Raw genomic sequence first — 21344 nt, forward strand, 5'->3', positions numbered from 1 at the left:
GCTGTAGCGAAACGCGCATCGGCGTTCACACCCTAGATCTGTATATTTCTGTGCCGAGGTAATAGAGATTGAGTAGTAGGCACAGTAGACTTTGTAATTTGGAAATCCGACATTGGGGGGTAGTTAACCTGTTTCTACCAGAGGCGATCGGTGTATTTTGTGTATTTAAGCTAATAACGGTAACTGGATACCGAGGAACTGAGTGGTAATAGTAGGTACAGGTTTTGGCATTTACACCCTAGGTCTGTTTATTTCTGTGCCGAGGTAATAGAAATTGAGTAGTAGGCACAGTAGACCTCGTAATGTGGAAACCTGATATTGGGGGGTAGCTAACCTGACAGAGGCGATCAGTGTAATTTGCGTATTTAGTTAATTAACGTTAACCTGATGCCGAGGTACTGATTGGGAATAGTAGGCACAGGCTCCATCTCGTAGTCGCGGTGTGTGGAATAACAGAAATTATTTGGGAGGGTATTTACCGGAAGTAACGGCGATAGTGATGGGTTACTGCTGAGGGGTTAACCTGTTGCTGAGGTAGACAACCTGAGGTGGCAGGCACAGGTATCCCGCTTCTGGATTTGTAGTAGGCAATTGAGTAAACCCGATGTACTGACCGCGAGCAGCGATGCAGTTATTGGGCCGGTGTTGACGGGTAGACCTGATGCCGAGGTATTGAACTTGAGGTAGTAGGCACAGGTACTATTCCGGTCCGGGAGTTCACAAAGGGTAATTGTTAACTGTGCATACCCAGTATCGTGGAAGCAAGTATAACTTTCCCTGGCTAATACTCTAAGGTTTATCGTATGTCTGAAGTCAGATTGTCGAAGTAATTGAGATTTCCCTGTGCAGAGGGAACATTACGATAACGAGTACAGGGATTAGGATAATAGAACTGCTTACGAAAACAGCACAATCCATTTTTCATTACCTCCAAGTACGGAGGTGTTAAAACTCCCTAATACTCCAATAATTCCTTATAGGAAATGTATTTGCATAATTCTTCGTTAAAATGACTCCTTTGTATTGAAACATTGTTTGCGTGATTGATCTATTCAGGAGGGGGGGAGATTATGTGAAATAAGGAATTGGTAAAACATACATTGAGAAAAAAATTTCTCTCCCAGCCGTTGTGAATGATCGCTATATTATGATGGTTGCAAACTCTTCTGATAACTATCGACATTAGTCGTAATGTAATGGTTGTGGAGCTGCCAGTCCGAAGGTCAAATAAGTTTTGTGATCCTCAGTGGAACAGTAAAATGTATAAATGCTGTTCTAAGGAATGAATGTATCACTATATACTTACCATAAGTTCCAGTACGAAGGATCCAGTAGAGTCAATAAAGATCTTGCTTATATATACAACATTAAGGGTTACATTAACAAGCCGAAAAATACGGCATATAATTGATTTATTGGCAACTAATGGGGTTTAGTTAAACTGCAACCATACTGTGAGCAATGGGCAGACAAGTAAGAACAGCATGAAACACTGTCAATCATGATCTAAGTAAAACGATAAACAATAAATAAATAAATGAGACACATTGGGGTATGTACCTTTATTTGAAATTATAAAAATCAGGCTTAAACAATTCACAATAATACTTACCCAAAGATCATGCCCAGTTTCACTAAAAGCCCTCTGCAAGTCATAAGTGAGAGGAATAAGGATTTCCAACAATTGCTACATATGTTGCTTGAAATAGATATTGTGATATGTGAGAGCAACATTGGTAATTAAGCAACAAAGTTGCCAATCACTGGGTAAGTATTGGAGCCCAGTATATTTTACAGATCTAGGGTGTGTTCCTTTATATTTTAAATCTTTCCTTCTTTTTCTCTATTTATTTTAACTAAGGTTTTAGCCGATGAATTAAATTAAAGGTTATATTTTAGAACTATACAGGTGTGCCAGAAAACTGTGTCTTTTTTTTCTTGTTGCATACTAACTCTGCAGTCTGTGAGTTTTCCCTCTGTCCCTAACTCTGCAGTCTGTGAGTTTTCCCTCTGTCCCTAACTCTGCAGTCTGTGAGTTTTCCCTCTGTCCCTAACTCTGCAGTCTGTGAGTTTTCCCTCTGTCCCTAACTCTGCAGTCTGTGAGTTTTCCCTCTGTCCCTAACTCTGCAGTCTGTGAGTTTTCCCTCTGTCCCTAACTCTGCAGTCTGTGAGTTTTCCCTCTGTCCCTAACTCTGCAGTCTGTGAGTTTTCCCTCTGTCCCTAACTCTGCAGTCTGTGAGTTTTCCCTCTGTCCCTAACTCTGCAGTCTGTGAGTTTTCCCTCTGTCCCTAACTCTGCAGTCTGTGAGTTTTCCCTCTGTCCCTAACTCTGCAGTCTGTGAGTTTTCCCTCTGTCCCTAACTCATTCTCCCGCCCTTGTGCTCACTGACCCAATCATTCTTCTCTGCCGCTCTCTGTCCCGCCCACATTCCCCTCCCAGCCAATGAGTGAGTGTCCCAGCTCCTCAGTTCCCTCCCTCACAGCTACAGGCAGCAGAGCAGTGTGGGAAAGAGGTGAGTAAGGGAGCGGGGCTGCACTAATGGTGGCACTAAAGGAGCAGTGTTACCTTGTTGTTCCCAACACATGAGCTGATTCCCAGGGACACTTTGCTACTGAGTCAGTGCAGTTTCTGTGGCAGCTCCAAGCCCAACCCACCCACCATAAGTGAATTCCTCTCCCATTTGGTACCAAGGCCCCCCTGCAGCCTGAGGGGAAGCACTGAGGGGCCCATTCTTGGCAGGAAAGGGAAAGTGTTGATTGGCAGACATTGCATCATTAGAGGGAAGTTTAACAGGGGATTGTGGGATTGGTAGTTCAGCCCATGGCTAGACTAGTTATTCTATTCCCTGCTTGGAATTGTTTTGGGGGATATTGCTGGGAATAATCCCCTATAGAAATGTGTAAGTGCTTAATTCCACTTCCAGGCCCCTCCCTCCCACAAGGAGCCAATGGGAATGTGGGAGGAAGCGAGTGACCCAGTGATGGGGAAGAAGGATAAAAATGAGGAGCGGAAGGAGAGAATCCTGAATCTCACACTGGAGATTATCTATCTGCTGACTGGAGAGGTGAGGGGGGCACTGTGAGTGGCACAGTGAGAAGAGACTGTCTGTCTGTACAAAGGGGGTCTCTCTGCTGCGTTACACACTCATCATTCTCTCTCCCTCTCAATACATAGGGCTACGTCATCCCTAAGAAGAAGAGCCCAACTGTGGGTTTGGGGGCCCTGCATGCCCCTGGCTCCGTCATACAGAAGGAAAATGACAAGAAGATCCTGGAACTCATCTCCAACATCATCCAGCTGCTGACTGGAGAGGTGGGTGCGGCCCCCCAATCCCCCCTTATTGTTTAGTAACAGTGTATGATAATCCCTTTCTCTGGCTGGGGGATGACTGTAACATTGTGTGTGCCAGGTTGCCATAAGGTGTGAGGATGTTTCCATCTATTTTTCCTTGCAGGAGCCGGATAATCTGAATAAAGACAGTGCCCTCAGCAAAGAAGGAATAAAGGAGGAGGAGGAGCCCCAGGAGCTCCGCCAATTGGGTGAGTAATGGTTGCTTTTTATAATACACAAAACATAGAATCTCTGCAGGATATTTAGTCTTTTTAGAAGCACAGGGAAAATGTCAGTTGGGGAATCTCTTTATACCCTGTTAATCACTCACGGCACAGGTTCCCACCTATCATACAGATCTGTAAGTTTTGCTTCCATGCTTTATTGGGAAATGCACAGTGCACGGCTGGGCCCCGCTCCTTACTGTACCCCCTCCCGCCAGGGGCTATCAAGGTTTCCCAGGAATCTTTTTGTAAAAGAACTTTACCAAGCGAGGAGCATGAGTCTCTCTAACATCTCTCCTCAGGACCAAACCCCTTCCAATGAATAAGATCTTGAATGTTACCTCCACAATCTTCTGACCCTCAAATTTTTGATGCCCTTCTATGGCAAAAGGTGAAGGAGAGGTAGAAGACAAAGCATTACCAACCACCAGTTTAAGTAGGGAGACATGGAAGGAGTACAAAATGTTCATACTGGGAGTAAGATTTAACATAAACAGGACTGATGATATCTTTGATTTTAAAAGTACCAATGTAACGAGGAGCCAACTAGAGGAAGCAACACAAAGCTATTTGATAGTCTTTGTACATAACCATACGGAACCTCAAACCACAAAGCAAGGAGCCAATCTGACACCTGTCAGCTGCCTTCTTTTGAAGGACAGAAGTCAAATAGACTAAAGGTCCCCATACACGGGCCAATAGTAGCTGCCGATATGAGTCCCTTGGACCGATTTGGCAGCTAATCGGCCCGTGTATGGGCACTTCCGATGGGCCTGCCCGACCGATATCTGGCCTGAAATCAGCTAGATCTCGATCGGGCAGGTTAGAAAATCTAGTTGGATCGGGGACCGCATCGGTTAGTTGATGCGGTCCCCGGACCGAATTTACCTATGCCCCGTAGGTGGGGATATAGGGAGAAGATCTGCTCGCTTGGTGACATCGCCAAGCGAGCAGATGTGCCAATGTATGGGGACCTTTAAAGTCATGCTTTAACAGCAGCTTCAGCAGCAGGGACATCCACTTTGAGTACAGAAGCAGGTAGAGAAGTTCCATCCATAAACGCAAACGGGGTAAAACCCCAAACTGAACAGTTGTCATGATTTTGAGAGATAAGAAGCAAAGAAACTGTTCCAGGACTTGATTGGTTCTTTCTGTTTGGCCATTACTTTGTGGATGACATGTTAAAGAAAAGTTTAGGCCAATTCCCAACCATTTAAAAAAGACACGCCAAAAGCGGGAGACCCCTCTGTCTGATACAATGGAAGAGGGAAAACCATGGAGACAGAAAATCTCTTTAATAAAGATACTTGGCAAAAAAAGCCACAGACAGAAGCTGCTTTAGAGGAATGAAGTGAGCCATCTTGGAAAATCGGTCTACAACCACCAGAATCATAGTAAAACCTACCAACCTGAGTGGATCTGAGAGACCTTAGCCTGAGGGACAAAAGTCTTACCAGACGGGCGCTCCGGAGGAACTTCCGACAGAGTAATTGGGCATGGAGTGGCTGAGGAAGTTTCTTCTAAAGTCAAGGATCTGTTTAGGGCATCAGTCTGGACATTTTTGGACCCAGATCTATAGGAGATGATGAAATTGAACTGGAGATAATGCCCATCTGGCCTGATGAGGATCAAATCTTCTAGCAGAAGAAATATATTCCAAGTTCTTATGGTCAGTAAGAATAGTAAAAGGCTCTGTCTAGTATATGATGCCATTCCCCCAAAGCCAACTTTATTCTTCGTTATATAATTTGTTTCTCTGGAAATCCTAAGCTTTCAAAATCCTTTAGAATTTTTGTCTACTTTGATAGTCCATGTTCTGGTTATTCCAAAATCAGTCTTTCTAGTCTTTTCTATATTATATTCTGTAAGTGTGCATGTGTGTAAGTACTGCGACTGTTTAAAAGACCCCAAACCGACTAAAAAGTATGTGATAGGGTTGCCACCTGTCTAGTTAGCCCCATAAAAAATTGGGCTGTTCGAAACCTTCTTCCGGATGGAAATCCTCTGAATTTCATCCTGCAGATGCGATAACCCCGTCCTGACATCATCACGTGACCAGAAAACCGCATCACTTGAAGATGTTGCATCATGATATTGGGGTTTGTGTGATGGCTTGAAGATGTTGCATCATGATATTGGGGTTTGTGTGATGGCGCCAACCTCGTCACTCACGCCCTCCGGGTTTAAAAACCCAGCAACGTGTCAACCCCAGTATGTGGGTGTGTGAGCGTTAAAGTGTCAGTGTAAGTGTGTGTAAAAGGTGTGTGAGTTTTCCTTCTCTCTCCACTGAAATGAAATGTTATTTTTTCAGATCAACCATAAATAACATTCTCTATCCTTCCCTTTAGCAGCCTGTGAGTATAAAGATGGGAGCGATGTTACAGCACATACGGAAGCAACTTTATGTTGTAATAATGATGGGAATCTCACAAACCCTGATGTTTCTCCAGCGGAACAGCCCCCACCGGCCAATGGGATTAAAGAGGAACCGGCTTCATGGGAAGGGGGAAACCAATCAGATTGCAGCATTAATCCCCTTACAGAACAGATACAGGGAACAGACACACCTACTCCTATCATGGGGTGCAGCCTGAATAACAGGTCGGCAGAGGATTATATGTCAGTTGTTATTAAAGAGGAACCGGCCTCAGCTGAAGAAGATAACCATTTTACAGTTCAAATACAATTAACAGATAAGTCGTCAATCATGGGGTGCAGCCTGAATAACAGCTTGTTTGAGGATTATACTGATATTAAAGAGGAAGCAGCTTCACGTGAAGAGGAAAACCAATCAGATTGCAGCATTAATCCCCTTACAGAACAGATACAGGGAACAGACACACCTACTCCTATCATGGGGCGCAGCCTTGTAATAACAAATAGCAATAAATATGGTGAAAATACAGATACGTCCCCTGATAAATCCGGCATAGCAACAAATACTTTGTGTAACAAATACAGCTGCAATGAGTGCCACAAGCATTTTACTGACAGGAGAAAATTTAACAAACATCAAGGAATGCACAAGAGAGGGAAACCTTTTTCCTGTTCTGAGTGTGGGAAATGTTTTCCATGTCAATCAAACCTTGATCGTCATCACAGAACTCACACAGGGGAGAAACCATTTTCTTGTTCCGAATGTGGGAAATGTTTTTCGTGTCGATCTCATCTTAAAGCTCATCACAGAACCCACACAGGGGAGAAGCCATATTCTTGTAATGAATGTGGGAAATGCTTTTCATATAGTTCTCACCTTAAAGAACATTACAAAACCCACACAGGGGAGAAACCCTTTTCTTGTTTTGAATGTGGAAAATGTTTTGTCTCGTTACATATGCTTAATCTCCATCAACGAAAAACCCACACAGGAGAGAAGCCATTTTCTTGTTCTGAGTGCGGGAAATGTTTTGCAGGTTCATCAGAACTTACCATCCATCGGAGAACCCACACAGGGGAGAAACCTTTTTCTTGCCCCGATTGTGGGAAATGTTTTCCATATCGATCTCACCTTAAGGAACATTACAGAACCCACACAGGGGAGAAACCTTTTTCTTGTTCTGAATGTGGGAAATGTTTTTCATCACGGTCTCACCTCAAAAATCATTACAGAACCCACACAGGGGAGAAACCATTTTCTTGTTCTGAATGTGGGAAATGTTTTCCATATCAATCTTGCCTTAAAGAACATTACAGAACCCACACAGGGGAGAAACCTTATTTGTGTTCTGAATGTGGGAAATGTTTTGCCATTTTATATAGCCTTAATGTCCATAAAAGACGATCCCACACAGGGGAGAAACCTTTTTCTTGTTCTGAGTGTGGGAAAAGTTTTGCTACTTCATCAGACCTTACTAGTCATCGACGACGGAACCACACAGGGGAGAAGCCTGTTTCTTGTTCCGAATGTGGGAAAAGTTTTCCATATCACTCTTGCCTTAAAGAACATTACAGAACCCACACAGGTGAAAAACCTTTCTCGTGTTCTGAATGTGGGAAATGTTTTGCCATCTTATATAGCCTTAATGTCCATCAACGACGATCCCACACAGGGGAAAAACCTTTTTCTTGTTCTGAATGTGGGAAAAGTTTTGCTACTTCATCAGACCTTACCTGTCATACAAGACGAAACCACACAGGGGAAAAACCATTTGCTTGTTCTGAATGTGGGAAAAGTTTTGCTACTTCATCAGACCTTACTAGTCATCGACGACGGAACCACACAGGAGAGAAGCCTGTTTCTTGTTCAGAATCTGGGAAATGTTTTTCAGGCCCATCAATTCTTGAAGATCTCGAAACTCAGACAGAGGAGAAACCTTTTTCTTCTATGGAATATAGTAAATGTTAGTCTTGTTTTGGGTGCAGGAAATGTTTTTTCACATCATCAGAACTTACTGTCCATCACAAAATCCACTGGTAACTGTAATCTTAATATATATTTTCAACATCACACTGAGGGAAAACCATAAGGTTTTTCCTAATGTGTGAAATGGTTTATTTATCAGACATCAGGCAAATATTTCTTTCCAAATGATTATATCTTAATATCTATGTTAAATTTACACAGAAGAAGAAAAACCTTATGTATAATAGAATGTATCCATAGGACAATCATTAGACCAATCAGGTTCAGCTGAAGACTCCGGGGCCTGATGGACACAGGTGAATGCTCAGACAGGTGCCCCATAATGCTCTTCCCACGGCACTGGCTCCCCATTGGGAACTGAGGGACCTCATTTCATGCTTAGTTCCCAGACACTGGAATATATCTCCGCCCCCCACCAACAGATAATATTCTGGGTATTCCTCTCACTTTATAAAAGAGAAGAGTCTCTATATATCTAATTGTGAAGTCCCTTATCGAGGAGATGTGTCAGGCTGATGGTGTAATTTAATATTGTCCTAAATGGTTATTAGTAGGAAACTGAGTAATGGGCTTATAAATTTTCGAGTTTGCGAATTTGAGTTTGTTTTTCCAAACCAAATAAACTCACATATCGAATGCTCGCTTATTTATTAATAAGGACAACTTGTTCGAATAAACAAACTCGAAAAATTTGAGTTTGAAACTATGACTTGACCTTCCTAGGACAACTCCCGTTGACTTTTAGATGGTGAATTTTTACATTTGAGTTTTCGGGTCTTTTGCACTTAATAAATACTGGCCATTCAAGTTTTTCGAATTTGAGTTTTTTTTAGAGCAACAAAACTTGAATTATGGAAAAAAACAACCAAACTCGAAGGTTGCTAAATCTCCCCCAGGTGTTTCTGATTCTTCGCCAAATTCAGTAGAGTTTATACGTGAGTCTGCACTCGAGCCCAAATGTTATTGGTATATAAATGCAGGAGCCCTGGCAGGTAGGTGCCAACCAATACGAATAAACCCAGTAGATTACAAGTCCAAAGAACTAACTGGACAATTCTTACACTGTATATCTTAAAATCTCCTGTGCTGCCTTTGTTTCAAGTGTCTTTCACTAGTGACGAGTGAATTTTTTCTCCAGCCATGAATTCGCAGCAAATTTCCGCATTTTGCCATTGGCGGATTGTTTTGTCAAACTTCCATGAAAATTCGCTGCGGAAAATGTTTTTGCACGTCAAAAAAAAGTTGTGGTTTCGTCAAATTGGCACAGCAACGTCAAAAATGGGCGCGGTTGCATCAAAATCGGGTGCGGTGGCGCCAAAAAGATGCGGACGAGAAAAAAAGTCACGCGTTGAGCTGATTTTTCGCTGTTTCGTGAATTTAATGGCGGAACGGGACAGATTCGCTCATCACTATCTTTCACTTCAAATAAAAAAAATTCCAATAATAAACAGAAATGCCCAAGTCGGCTGTACTGCCCTCCCAGCACGGTATTGTGTATGTGCAACTAGACAGTCAGCTATGCAATAGTTAGAATCGTCAATAAACCGAAGAATTTGTTTTCTTGTAATATTTACTGGTGGATCATAACTTTCCTAATTTTTTTATGAAACTGAAATAAAACACAACCAACAACAACTGAATATGCTGTATATATGGAGGGAAAAAAGTAGACACACTTAGGGACAGATTTACTAATCCACGAATCACGAAAGGGAAAAAATCGTATTGGAAAAGAAAATTTTGCGACTTTTTCATCGCCGTCGCGATTTTTCGTATTTGTTGCAACTTTTTCGTCGCCATGGAAAATATACGAAAAAGTTGCGACGGCGGCGAACAAATAGTGGGACATCCGAAAAACTCGAAAATACCGATCATTACGAAAAAACGCATTCGGACGCCTTCGGACCATTCATGGATTAGTAAATCTCCCCCGTATAGTGATGGGCGAAATTTTTTGCCAGGCATACTCAAGTTGAAGACATTCTAGGAGAGTGAGATAGAGAGGGAAGGAAGCAAGAGCGGTTTCGGCTCCACCAAGGAAAGTAGCTGGAAGTACCTTCCATACAGGCACTGTTGCCTCAGCGTAGGGCCACGGTTAAGACATAGGAGACAGACAGTATCTCAACCCTGTTCCACAGTCGGCTGTAGGACTCATAAAGCTAGAGTTTATCAACCTGAGGAGTGAGGTATCCTGACTGCCCCCATAGGGGTACCAAGCTGCCCCGGTGTATTTACCCTGCCCAGACTGTAAAGGAGGTGGGATAAACCAGTCTTTGCTGTCCTCAGAGTGTACTATCATATACCGTCTGTATGTGAGTATGTTACTTAACCTCTGACAATAAACCCAGTTCTATTGTTTTATCTCAAGAACCTTCTGGCGTCCATTATTTGCTAAGTTGCACCGCACACAGCAACAGTGAGTTGTAGTTGCACTACACCCTTGGTTCCACTGGTCACATCCATATAGCGAAGGCCCATGTACTAACACCTATACGAGTTCTTTTCAATCCCCTTTAAAGTGTAAGGAATCAGCGGCACAAGCTGTAACCCCCAGGCACTACTGAGCCTCTGATTGGGGGAACCAGTCAGGTGACTGGGGAAATGTCTCAAACACAGCAAGTCCAGTTGATGTGACTTATTACTACAGAGATACCCCGGCCTGGATGGGAACCTTCCCACACATAATACTTACATGGGGGGATTAGAAAAACTACATATCCCAGAATTCCCTGCAGCTTTACAGCTCCCTTACTGTGCTGCACCCAAATGTTTCTGGCTCAGTGACTGGGTGTGCTGACAGTGTGCCTCACAGTATGTAGCAGGGCTTTAACCCTGCGTGTGTCCAACCGCACCTCAGCTGCTAGTGCTGCTTGGTTGCCTTAGTTACTGGTTTTCAGCAACTTCCTGACGGAATAAACTCGTTTGTCATTTTTACACTTACACAGCAGTCTGTGAGTTTTCCCTCTGTCCCTAACTCTGCAGTCTGTGAGTTTTCCCTCTGTCCCTAACTCTGCAGTCTGTGAGTTTTCCCTCTGTCCCTAACTCTGTGTCCCGCCCTTGTGCTCCCTGGCCCAATCATTCTTCTCCGCCGCTCTCTGTCCCGCCCACATTCCCCTCCCAGCCAATGAGTGAGTGTCCCAGCTCCTCAGTTCCCTCCCTCACAGCTACAGGCAGCAGAGCAGTGTGGGAAAGAGGTGAGTAAGGGAGCGGGGCTGCACTAATGGTGGCACTAAAGGAGCAGTGTTACCTTGTTGTTCCCAACACATGAGCTGATTCCCAGGGACACTTTGCTACTGAGTCAGTGCAGTTTCTGTGGCAGCTCCAAGCCCAACCCACCCACCATAAGTGAATTCCTCTCCCATTTGGTACCAAGGCCCCCCTGCAGCCTGAGGGGAAGCACTGAGGGGCCCATTCTTGGCAGGAAAGGGAAAGTGTTGATTGGCAGACATTGCATCATTAGAGGGAAGTTTAACAGGGGATTGTGGGATTGGTAGTTCAGCCCATGGCTAGACTAGTTATTCTATTCCCTGCTTGGAATTGTTTTGGGGGATATTGCTGGGAATAATCCCCTATAGAAATGTGTAAGTGCTTAATTCCACTTCCAGGCCCCTCCCTCCCACAAGGAGCCAATGGGAATGTGGGAGGAAGCGAGTGACCCAGTGATGGGGAAGAAGGATAAAAATGAGGAGCGGAAGGAGAGAATCCTGAATCTCACACTGGAGATTATCTATCTGCTGACTGGAGAGGTGAGGGGGGCACTGTGAGTGGCACAGTGAGAAGAGACTGTCTGTCTGTACAAAGGGGGTCTCTCTGCTGCGTTACACACTCATCATTCTCTCTCCCTCTCAATACATAGGGCTACGTCATCCCTAAGAAGAAGAGCCCAACTGTGGGTTTGGGGGCCCTGCATGCCCCTGGCTCCGTCATACAGAAGGAAAATGACAAGAAGATCCTGGAACTCATCTCCAACATCATCCAGCTGCTGACTGGAGAGGTGGGTGCGGCCCCCCAATCCCCCCTTATTGTTTAGTAACAGTGTATGATAATCCCTTTCTCTGGCTGGGGGATGACTGTAACATTGTGTGTGCCAGGTTGCCATAAGGTGTGAGGATGTTTCCATCTATTTTTCCTTGGAGGAGTGGGAGTATATAAAAGGAAACAAGGCCCTTTACAGGGAAGGGATAAAGGAGGAGGAGGAGGAGCCCCAGCAGCTCCGCCCACTGGGTGAGTAATGGTTTCTATCATATACAGAGCATAGAATGCAGGATATTTTGTGTTTTTAGAAGCAGATAGAAAATATCAGTCAGTGAATCAGTTTATACCCAGTTTATAACCCATTGCCAGGGTCGGTATCAGAAACTTTGGGTCCCCCATAAAACTTAATTTGCTGGCCCCTGGAAATGCAGGTAGTACCCATAGTCATGTCCCTTGTGTGCTCTACATAAATGAGCAACTCTTGGGGGGTAGGATTAGCTTCACTGGGGGGCAGTAGTTACAGTATATTACTAGAATTGGGTCTATTAAAAAAAAAAAAAAAGCAATTTTTTTCTAACCAACCTCGAGACATTGAGATGCCCCTCCTTGCTTACAAAGGAATATACTGACCTGTATACTTGTTAAGCAACATTTTTTCTGACTTAGCCGCCCCATTACCCCAGTCAGTGCCGGATAATTAAAGTCCCCCATAATAACAACGTGACCCAGTTGTAAAGCCGCCTCCATGTGCAACAGTAGCTGGGCCTCATCCCCCTCATCTATACGGGGGGTTTATAGCATACACCAATGAGCATTGTCTTTGTGACCTTCAGCCCTACTGACATTTCTACCCAAAGAGATTCGACGTTTCCCTTGGTAATGTCTTTATTACACGGCTTTAACTCTGACTTTACATAAAGACAAACCCCTCCCCCTTTATAATCCCCTTGTCTCTATATAAAAAGGGTAAAAATTAAATTCACAGCCCAGTCACATCCCACCAGGTCTCAGTGAGACCAGTTGTATTGCATTTGAGCACATAAAATAAACTACAGTTCTCCTAATTTACCTGACAATCTCGGTACATTTGCCAGCAGACAGCAGGGGGCGCTACTGTTCCCTCTCATGTTAATATTACGTAACGGAGAGTTAGCGCTAAGATTACTATTAGCCTGTTTTACTTGTAACAGAGGGATCTCCTTAGCTGGTAACGGTATCCCCCTCCCCCTCACTCCTTCCCATGAGCCCTTACTAATCCCACTGCCAGGTCTGCACTGGGATCCCCATAAATAACAGTCTCTATCCTTCCCTTTAGCAGCCTGTGAGTATAAAGATGGGAGCGATGTTACAGCACATACGGAAGCAACTTTATGTTGTAATAATGATGGGAATCTCACAAACCCTGATGTTTCTCCAGCGGAACAGCCCCCATCGGCCAATGGGATTAAAGAGGAGGCGGCTTCATGTGAAGGGGGAAACCAATCAGATTGCAGCATTAATCCCCTTACAGAACAGATACAGGGAACAGACACACCTACTCCTATCATGGGGTGCAGCCTGAATAGTATAAAAATGGAGGGTAATAAAAATGATGAAAATTCCCACCAATCTCCACATAAATCTCCAATAACAGAAAATACATTATGTGGGAAATACAGCTGCAATGAGTGTCAGAAAAACTTTAGTCATAAGAGAGACTACGATAAACATCAAAGAACCCACAATAGCCATAAACCTTATTCTTGTTCTAATTGTGGAAAATGTTTTTCAAATCGATCAGACCTTAAACGCCATGAACTAACTCACACAGGGGAGAAACCTTTTTCTTGTTCTGAATGTGGGAAATGTTTTACAATTGGATCAAACCTTGATCGTCATCAGAGAATTCACACAGGGGAGAAACCATTTCCTTGTTCTAATTGTGAGAAATGTTTTTCAACTCGATACGACCTTAAACGCCATCAAATAACCCACACAGGGGAGAAACCTTTTTCTTGTTCTGAGTGTGGGAAAGGTTTTTCAAGTAAATCACACCTTAAAATTCATCATAGAAACCACACAGGGGAAAAACCTTTTTCTTGTAAATGTGGAAAAGGTTTTTCAAAGCGATCTGACCTTGCTCGTCATCAAAGGACCCACACAGGGGAGAAACCATTTTCTTGTTCTGAATGTGGGAAATGTTTTTCAAAGCGATCTGACCTTGCTCGTCATGAAAGGACTCACACAGGGGAGAAACCATTTTTTTGTTCTAAATGTGGGAAATGTTTTTTAACCCATTTCCATCTTGCTCGTCATCAAAGGTCTCACACAGGGGAGAAACCATTTTCTTGTTCTGAATGTGGGAAATGTTTTTCAAACCCATATCACCGTGATCGTCATCAGAGAATTCACACAGGAGAGAAACCATTTTCTTGTTCTGAATGTGGGAAATCTTTTACAAATGAATCTAACCTTGATCGTCATCAGAGAATTCACACAGGGGAGAAACCATTTTCTTGTTCTGAATGTGGGAAATGCTTTTCAAACCGTTCACACCTTAAAACTCACCATAGAACCCACACAGGGGAGAAACCATATTCTTGTTCTGAATGTGGGAAATGTTTTTCAAAGCACTCTCACCTTGATCGTCATCAAAGAACTCACACAGGGGAGAAACCATTTTCTTGTTCTGAATGTGGGAAATGTTTTTCAAACCGACCTCAACTCAACAGTCATCAAAGGACTCACACGGGAGAAACCATTTTCTTGTTCTGAATGTGGGAAATGTTTTTCAAACCATTGGCACCTTAAAATTCATAATAGAAGCCACACAGGAGAGGAATCATTTTCTTGTGAATGTGGGAAATGTTTTTCATACTCTTCTCACCTTGATTGTTATCAAAGGACTCACACAGGAGAGAAACTATTTTCTCATGATTTGTATTGAACAGTAGTCTATTAAAATTCTATTTCTCACACGAGAAAGACTGTAAACTTTTTTTTAAAAATGAGGCATCAGGCAAATATTTTTATGTCCACCATAAAATGTTTCTTTAAGAGAACCCTTAGACCAACACTTTGCAGCTAAATACTCCTGATGGGCACTGGGCAATTCTGAGACTGGGGGGACACCAACGCAGAATGCACCATAAGTACCTTCCCCCGGCACTGGCTCTGCATTGGGAACTGAGGAGCCCTCTGGGATATATCTCCCCCTCCCCCCAACAGATAATATTCTGGGTTTTATTGAACAAGAAGGGACATATTCCAAGGGGTACGAGCCCCCCAGGGTATCACTTGGGCAGATGCTGTTCCCTAATGCTCACACAGTAGGTAACATAATGGGGATATACCCAGCTGGGAATGACTTGCCGGGTACATAGGCTCTTACTGGGTAAATATAAAGCCTATAACATCATCTTGTCATTATTAACCCAATGTCATTTCCAATGGGGCATTTGTTGAGATGAAAGGAAAGGGGGTTACACCATTATCCTATAAAGGGTCTCTTTACATTAAATCAGTTTTGTGAAAAGCCTTTGTGTCAGTCCGATTTATTGGTGCAGTTAAAAATCGTTTTTCATGCTTGTTAATAAAACACTGAATATATGTTTTTTTGTTTTGTTCTTTTTTCGTATTATCCAATAGCAGAATGTTGTACCATGGGAGCCATAGAGCAGAAAAAGAAAAAACAATTGTGGCACCGTGATACTGTCGTGGAGCTTTAATGGGCCCCTTAGATCAGAGACGTTGATGTTGCTGTAAGAGAAAATGTTTATTGATAACACATATATGGAGTGCGCATTGAAACCCTGAGATTTTTGTGTATTTCTAGTTTTGAAACCAGATTTAGAGCTCTAAATCCCCTAAAAAAGGAAAATTGCTTTTCATGATATAGGGATTTATACTAGAAAAATATTTTATTATCTGGACAAAAACTCAACTGCTTCAGAAAGCCTCATGTCTCCCGAACGTGCCGATACCTGATATGTATAGTTTTATGGAGATTTCTGACTTCTATAGATCACAAACTCCCAGCAGTAAGTTACTAGATTTCCAAGCATTACAGCAGAATAACGGCATACTATTGGCTCCAAAGCCAGAAATCTTGGAACATTAATTTTACCCCAGGAAACCATATATTTTTTGAAAACTACACATTCTGCCAAATCCAAAATGGGTAACTGTGTCGTCCAACTCGTAATACCAAACAGCAATGCTTTCCTGAACTTAGTTTATATTTAAATTCATGAAAATTCTAAAAAATTGCCTCAAAGCTTCCACTTTCAAGCTTCATATCTCCCACATAACATTAGGTACCAGGAAAAGCCAAGAGTCGACTGAACACTTTGATACCTATTATGCATTGGATCACCAAAGTATCTGGCATTTAGAGACCCCAATAAAGAAGTTAGTGCATACATATTACACCATCTGATGTATGACTATTAAGATTTTCATTCATTAAGGTCATGGTATATCCAATATAAATCAATCTAAAGCAACTGGACTTGTTAAGTAATCATTGAAGACGTTTCACTACTCATCCGAGCAGCGTCTTCAGTTCAAAGATTGGCAAAGTTACAAAGTGCCATTGTGATTGGATGAGTGGAAGAGTACATATGCTGAGGACTTCCCATACCAGTCAGTTGAACTGAAGAAGCTGCTCGGATGAGCAGTGAAACGTCTTCAATGATTACTTAACAAGTCCAGTTGCTTTAGATTTATTTATATTGGATACATCTGATTTATGTCTGGTAAATGTGTCAAATAAGAAAGTTGACTCCAAAAAAACTCATATTTTCAAAAAATACACATTCTGCCAAATGTAAAATGGGTAAATATATCTTTATATGGAAATCACCAAACAATAAAGCTATACGTATGAACAAAGATTTTTAGTTTGATTTATTAGTATTCACTGTTTACTTCTATCAAATTTCATTTATAAAGGATACATGCTTAGTAGATTACATACTATCATTATGAAAAAATCATGATAATAAAACCCATCGTATTTCCCTGTTGAAATGGACCTTCTCATTTAATAATGAATTTGCCCCTAAGTATATGATCACTCAGGACATGATAATTTCTGCAATCTTAGGGCTCTGGCACACAGGGAGGTTAGTCGCCTGCGACAAATCTCCCTATTCGTGGGCAACTAATATCCCCGGATTGCCATCCCACCAGCGAAAATGTAAGTCGCCAGTGGGATGGCACACGCTGCGCAGGCGATTTCGGCCGAAAATCGCCTGCGCAGCGTGTGCCATCCCACCGGTGACTTACATTTTTGCCGGTGGAGATGGTAGTTCGGGAAGATTAGTCGTCCGTGACAGGGGAGATTTGTCGCGGGCGACTAATCTTCCCGTGTGCCAGAGCCCTTAGAGATTTTTTAGTAGTAAAAATAAGGGTGACTGTGTGCAAATTGCGGGTATACTAATTAGCAAATTTCCCTTTGCTTGTTTGGGAGCGGCCCGTAAACAATCTCGACCCAATCTAATTTTTAAGGATGAAATCACATTTACTAGTTGGTTAAGTTATTTTTTTGGGAACTTCAATGATACTTCCCCGTATATACTCGAGTATAAGCCGATCCGAATATAAGCCGAGGTGCCTAATTTTACCTAAGAAAACTGGAAAAACGTATTGACTCGAGTATAAGCCTAGGGTGGGAAATGCAGCTGCTACTGCTAATTTTCAATAATCACAATAAAAACCAATAAAAATGACATTAATTGAGGCATCAGTGGGGTATGTGTTTTTAAATATTTATTTAAAACAAAAACAGTAAACTAGCTCTGTAAGTGGAGAAGAGGGTCAACAAAAACAATATGAGTACTACCCCACGCTCATTGCACATTGGCAAACTGGCAGCAGATCCGGTCCCGGAGGGATGTAAGGGGAATAAGTATTGCTAGTGGGAGCCTAGGCCAGGGCACTGGGGGGTCTGGTTGCGGGGGGGCCTAATTTGCACACAAAGGAGAGAGGGTGCTAGTCTGGAGGGGCCCATGGCACCCGACTCGAGTATAAGCCGAGGGTGACTTTTTTCAGCACATTTTGGGTGCTGAAAAACTAGGCTTATACTCGAGTATATACAGTACTTTGTTCTTTGCACAGTAACGTGCACAAAATCACCGGAATTTTTTGAGAGCAATTGTGATTAATTGAATTAGAATCTGAAGTCAGAAGCCATATAGGAAAATACATAGAAGTATATACAAAAGAATAACCGTAACACGTAATAGCTGTTAATTAATCATTTATTACACTTGTAAGGGGAACGGGCATAGAACAACCCTTATTAGATTTAATCACGATCCACTGTAAGATGCTGAAAAGCGAAATAAACATACTTATGAAAATAGAGAGCTGCGGGCTCTCTAGAGCAGTGGTCCCCAACCTTCCTTGCAGCAGGGACCAGCGTCAAGCACAAAAATATTTCTACGGACCGGGGGGGGCTGCGCACCTTCACTCGCGACGCGTTCTTACGTGCGCCCATCTGCGCCTTTATATGTGCAGGGCTGTCATGTGCATTATCCGTGCCTCTATATGCGCGTCTCGTGGATTGGCGCCTCTAAACCCCCGGCGCATTCATTTAATTCCCTCCCGCGGTGAATATGCTGTGTACGCCAAGTGCCGCCTGAAGAAAGGCATGTATAAAAGCATTGCGCATATAAAGACGTGACACTTTTATACGCGCCTTTCTTCAGGCGGCGCTTCGCGTACACAGCATATTCACAGAGGCGGCCCACTAGAAAGCAGCCCACGGACCGGCAGTTGGGGACCCCTGCTCTAGAGTCACGATGTCCGGATAAGCCGAATAGGTTACATTGTGTATAACTAACGTGGCCACAGCACAGAAGTAGATTCAGGGTGTGTTATTGTTATTGAATTTAACTTTCCTTCTTGTCTTTTCTATTTAGACTTTTAGCAATGTTATTTTTAATATAAGTAAAATAAAGGTTATATTTCAAGCCGGTGTGCCAGTTTCTTTCCGTGTCTTTAACACTAGTAACTATATCCAAACAATAAAGCTAACTAAAGGGCAGATTTACTAATCCACGAATCCGAATCCCGAAAGGGAAAAAAATTGTATTGGAAACGAAAATTTTGCGACTTTTTCGTCGCCGTCGCGATTTTTTCGTATGTGTCACGACTTTTTCATTGCGACTTTATCGTATTTTGAGCAACGATTTCGTCACCGTCGCAATTTTTTCGTATTGATCGATTGTAAACGGCGGAAAAACCAATTCGATTTTTCCGCGACTGCGGCAAAGAAGTCAATAATAATATTATTAATATTAATATTATACGAAAAAGTCGCGACGGCGATGAAAAAGTCACGGAATGGACGAAAAAGTCACAAAAATACTGATCATTACGAAAAAACACATTTGGACGCCTTCTGACTGTTCGTGGATTAGTAAATCTCCCCCTAAATGTTGTGATTTTTATGTAATTTCTGAAACATTGCATTTTACCCCAGTATATATCCCACATTTCATAATGTACCAATATAAAACATTCTAAATATGGACTCCCTGGGCCTACTGAACAGTTTGCTGCCCAATATGCACAGATTTACCAAACTATGTGGGGTACAGGGGCCCAAATGGAAATAGTGCAAATGAATTTTCAAATCTGACACTCTGGCTGCTGCAATATAAGCACCCCATATGTGTATTATGTGCCCTAAGACCCCCTAACAGTACGGAGACCCTAAAAAAACATATATTTTCCAAAAGTGCACTGTTTTAGTTTTGTTGGTCATTTTGACCGACCGGAACCTTATTACCCAACAAGCCCCTGAGACAAGGTTCTCAGTATATCAAGTTATTTATTAATCAAACCCAGAGCCGTGTGGGAGCTTCACCAACACAGAACAGCAACTGAAATGTGTCACTAACAGCTTCCAGTGAGTCCCTGAAAGTCTCAGCCATTTATAGATGACAGTTTGCCTTATCCCAACAGTATATAACTGCCCCTTTTACAACTGTCTGTGACTCTGTGGTTATAGCTGAGCAAATAGCAAAGTGCATGTAGGTTCTTAGCCAATCAGCACTGTCAGGCCCTTGGGATGTTACAAGATGGCATATTAGGCTTATATTTTATACTTCACATATACAGCATATTTGTATACTTTCATCTCCTAACTCCCCTGCCTTGGGGTGTCTTTATAGGGGGCACTGGGGGATTTATGTGCCCTTTATACAGAACTTACCCGCCATAAGTGAGTGTTTCAACCTTTTCACTCCTCCTCCTTCTGGTTCTACTCTATTCCACTCCTGTTCTTGTTCCTGCTCCAATCTTCACCCTTCCACTTAGTCCTGCACCCTGAGGTGAGGGGCTTCTGCCACTCTTCTTCATCTGCTCCATCCTTTCCAGACATGAGGGCTGATTCACTAAGGTGCGTTAAAACATGCGCTATGTATAGCATGCATTAAAAATGTTATCACTTATTTTTCGCATCTTAAAGGAGACATATCCTATAAAAATGATGAATGTACCAGGGAATTATACTCCTCTAGATATAGAAGGATTGTGCTTAAAGTTGTGTTTCTGACTGATTTATTGAGAAATTCCCCCCAAACCCCACTAGCCCCGCCCATCTGTTCCACTTCCTGCTGGCTGAATTCTCTGGATGAGCTGGGGGGCCGGCGGCCCTCCGTACCCTGCACTGTAGGATAGGAACCAATCAGTAGCTAGGCTGACCTGATAGGGAACTGAAGCCTGTCTGTGCTTGTGTGAGTGCAGGGCTGTGATTGGCTCTCCCCCTCCTACTGTGCTTCTGGCAGGGACAGTTAGGACACGCCCACCCCTCATGTGAAACCCAGACAGGGACCTGAGAGGATCTATAGGGAGCCCCAATAAAGGGGCCATTGTTACAGATAGGGTTAATGTTTAGCCCAAAGGGAAACCAGCACCGGATATTATTCATAATTGCCTACAGGGTTAGGGGGTTTGGATAGGGGATAGCGACGCTACAAACAGGTTAGTACATGGCTCGCTGGGCATTGTGGGAGATTCCGGCCTATTGAACACTTTACACCCATTTACACATATTCCATCGCGCCAATACGACCCTTTGCTCCTGTATATAAACCTGTATATTTGGCCCCCGGGGAAGGCTGAACCAAGATGAAACGCGTTGGGAGATCAGTCTGACCTGTGCTATTGAGATGCCGATTGTACTGCGCAAATTTGTTAGTGCTAAATATTTAATAATAACTTATTTATACTATGGGAACGCGCCCCTCTCTTTTCTTTTCATTATTGGAAACTGACTCCAATAAAAAACATAAATGCTCGATGTTTCCAGAAGTGAGAGACATAAAGAGACAGCTCTGCACATGGTGACACCAAGAGAGTGACCAAGAACTGGGACAGGATGGGACAGAGCGAGTGAAGACTAGGGGCCTGATTCACTAAAGTGCAATAATGCTTATCGCATGCTTTTTTGCGTTAAAATT

General features: G+C 42.8%; 1 protein-coding gene, 1 long non-coding RNA gene and 1 pseudogene across 2 annotated transcripts in view; 2 read left to right on the forward strand and 1 right to left on the reverse strand.

The window, feature by feature from the left end:
• h2ac14 (H2A clustered histone 14) overlaps window positions 1-21344 on the reverse strand; it is a 1193713-nt gene that overhangs the window by 186863 nt on the left and 985506 nt on the right.
• On the forward strand, window positions 3271-5942 carry LOC108644774. The gene is made up of 3 exons (XR_004220425.1): window positions 3271-3312; window positions 3455-3539; window positions 5903-5942. It is a non-coding gene; the product is annotated as an uncharacterized LOC108644774 (long non-coding RNA).
• On the forward strand, window positions 6078-15107 carry znf717 (annotated as a pseudogene).

The sequence above is a fragment of the Xenopus tropicalis genome, chromosome 9, assembly GCF_000004195.4.
Source record: "Xenopus tropicalis strain Nigerian chromosome 9, UCB_Xtro_10.0, whole genome shotgun sequence".
Lineage (NCBI taxonomy): Eukaryota > Metazoa > Chordata > Amphibia > Anura > Pipidae > Xenopus > Xenopus tropicalis.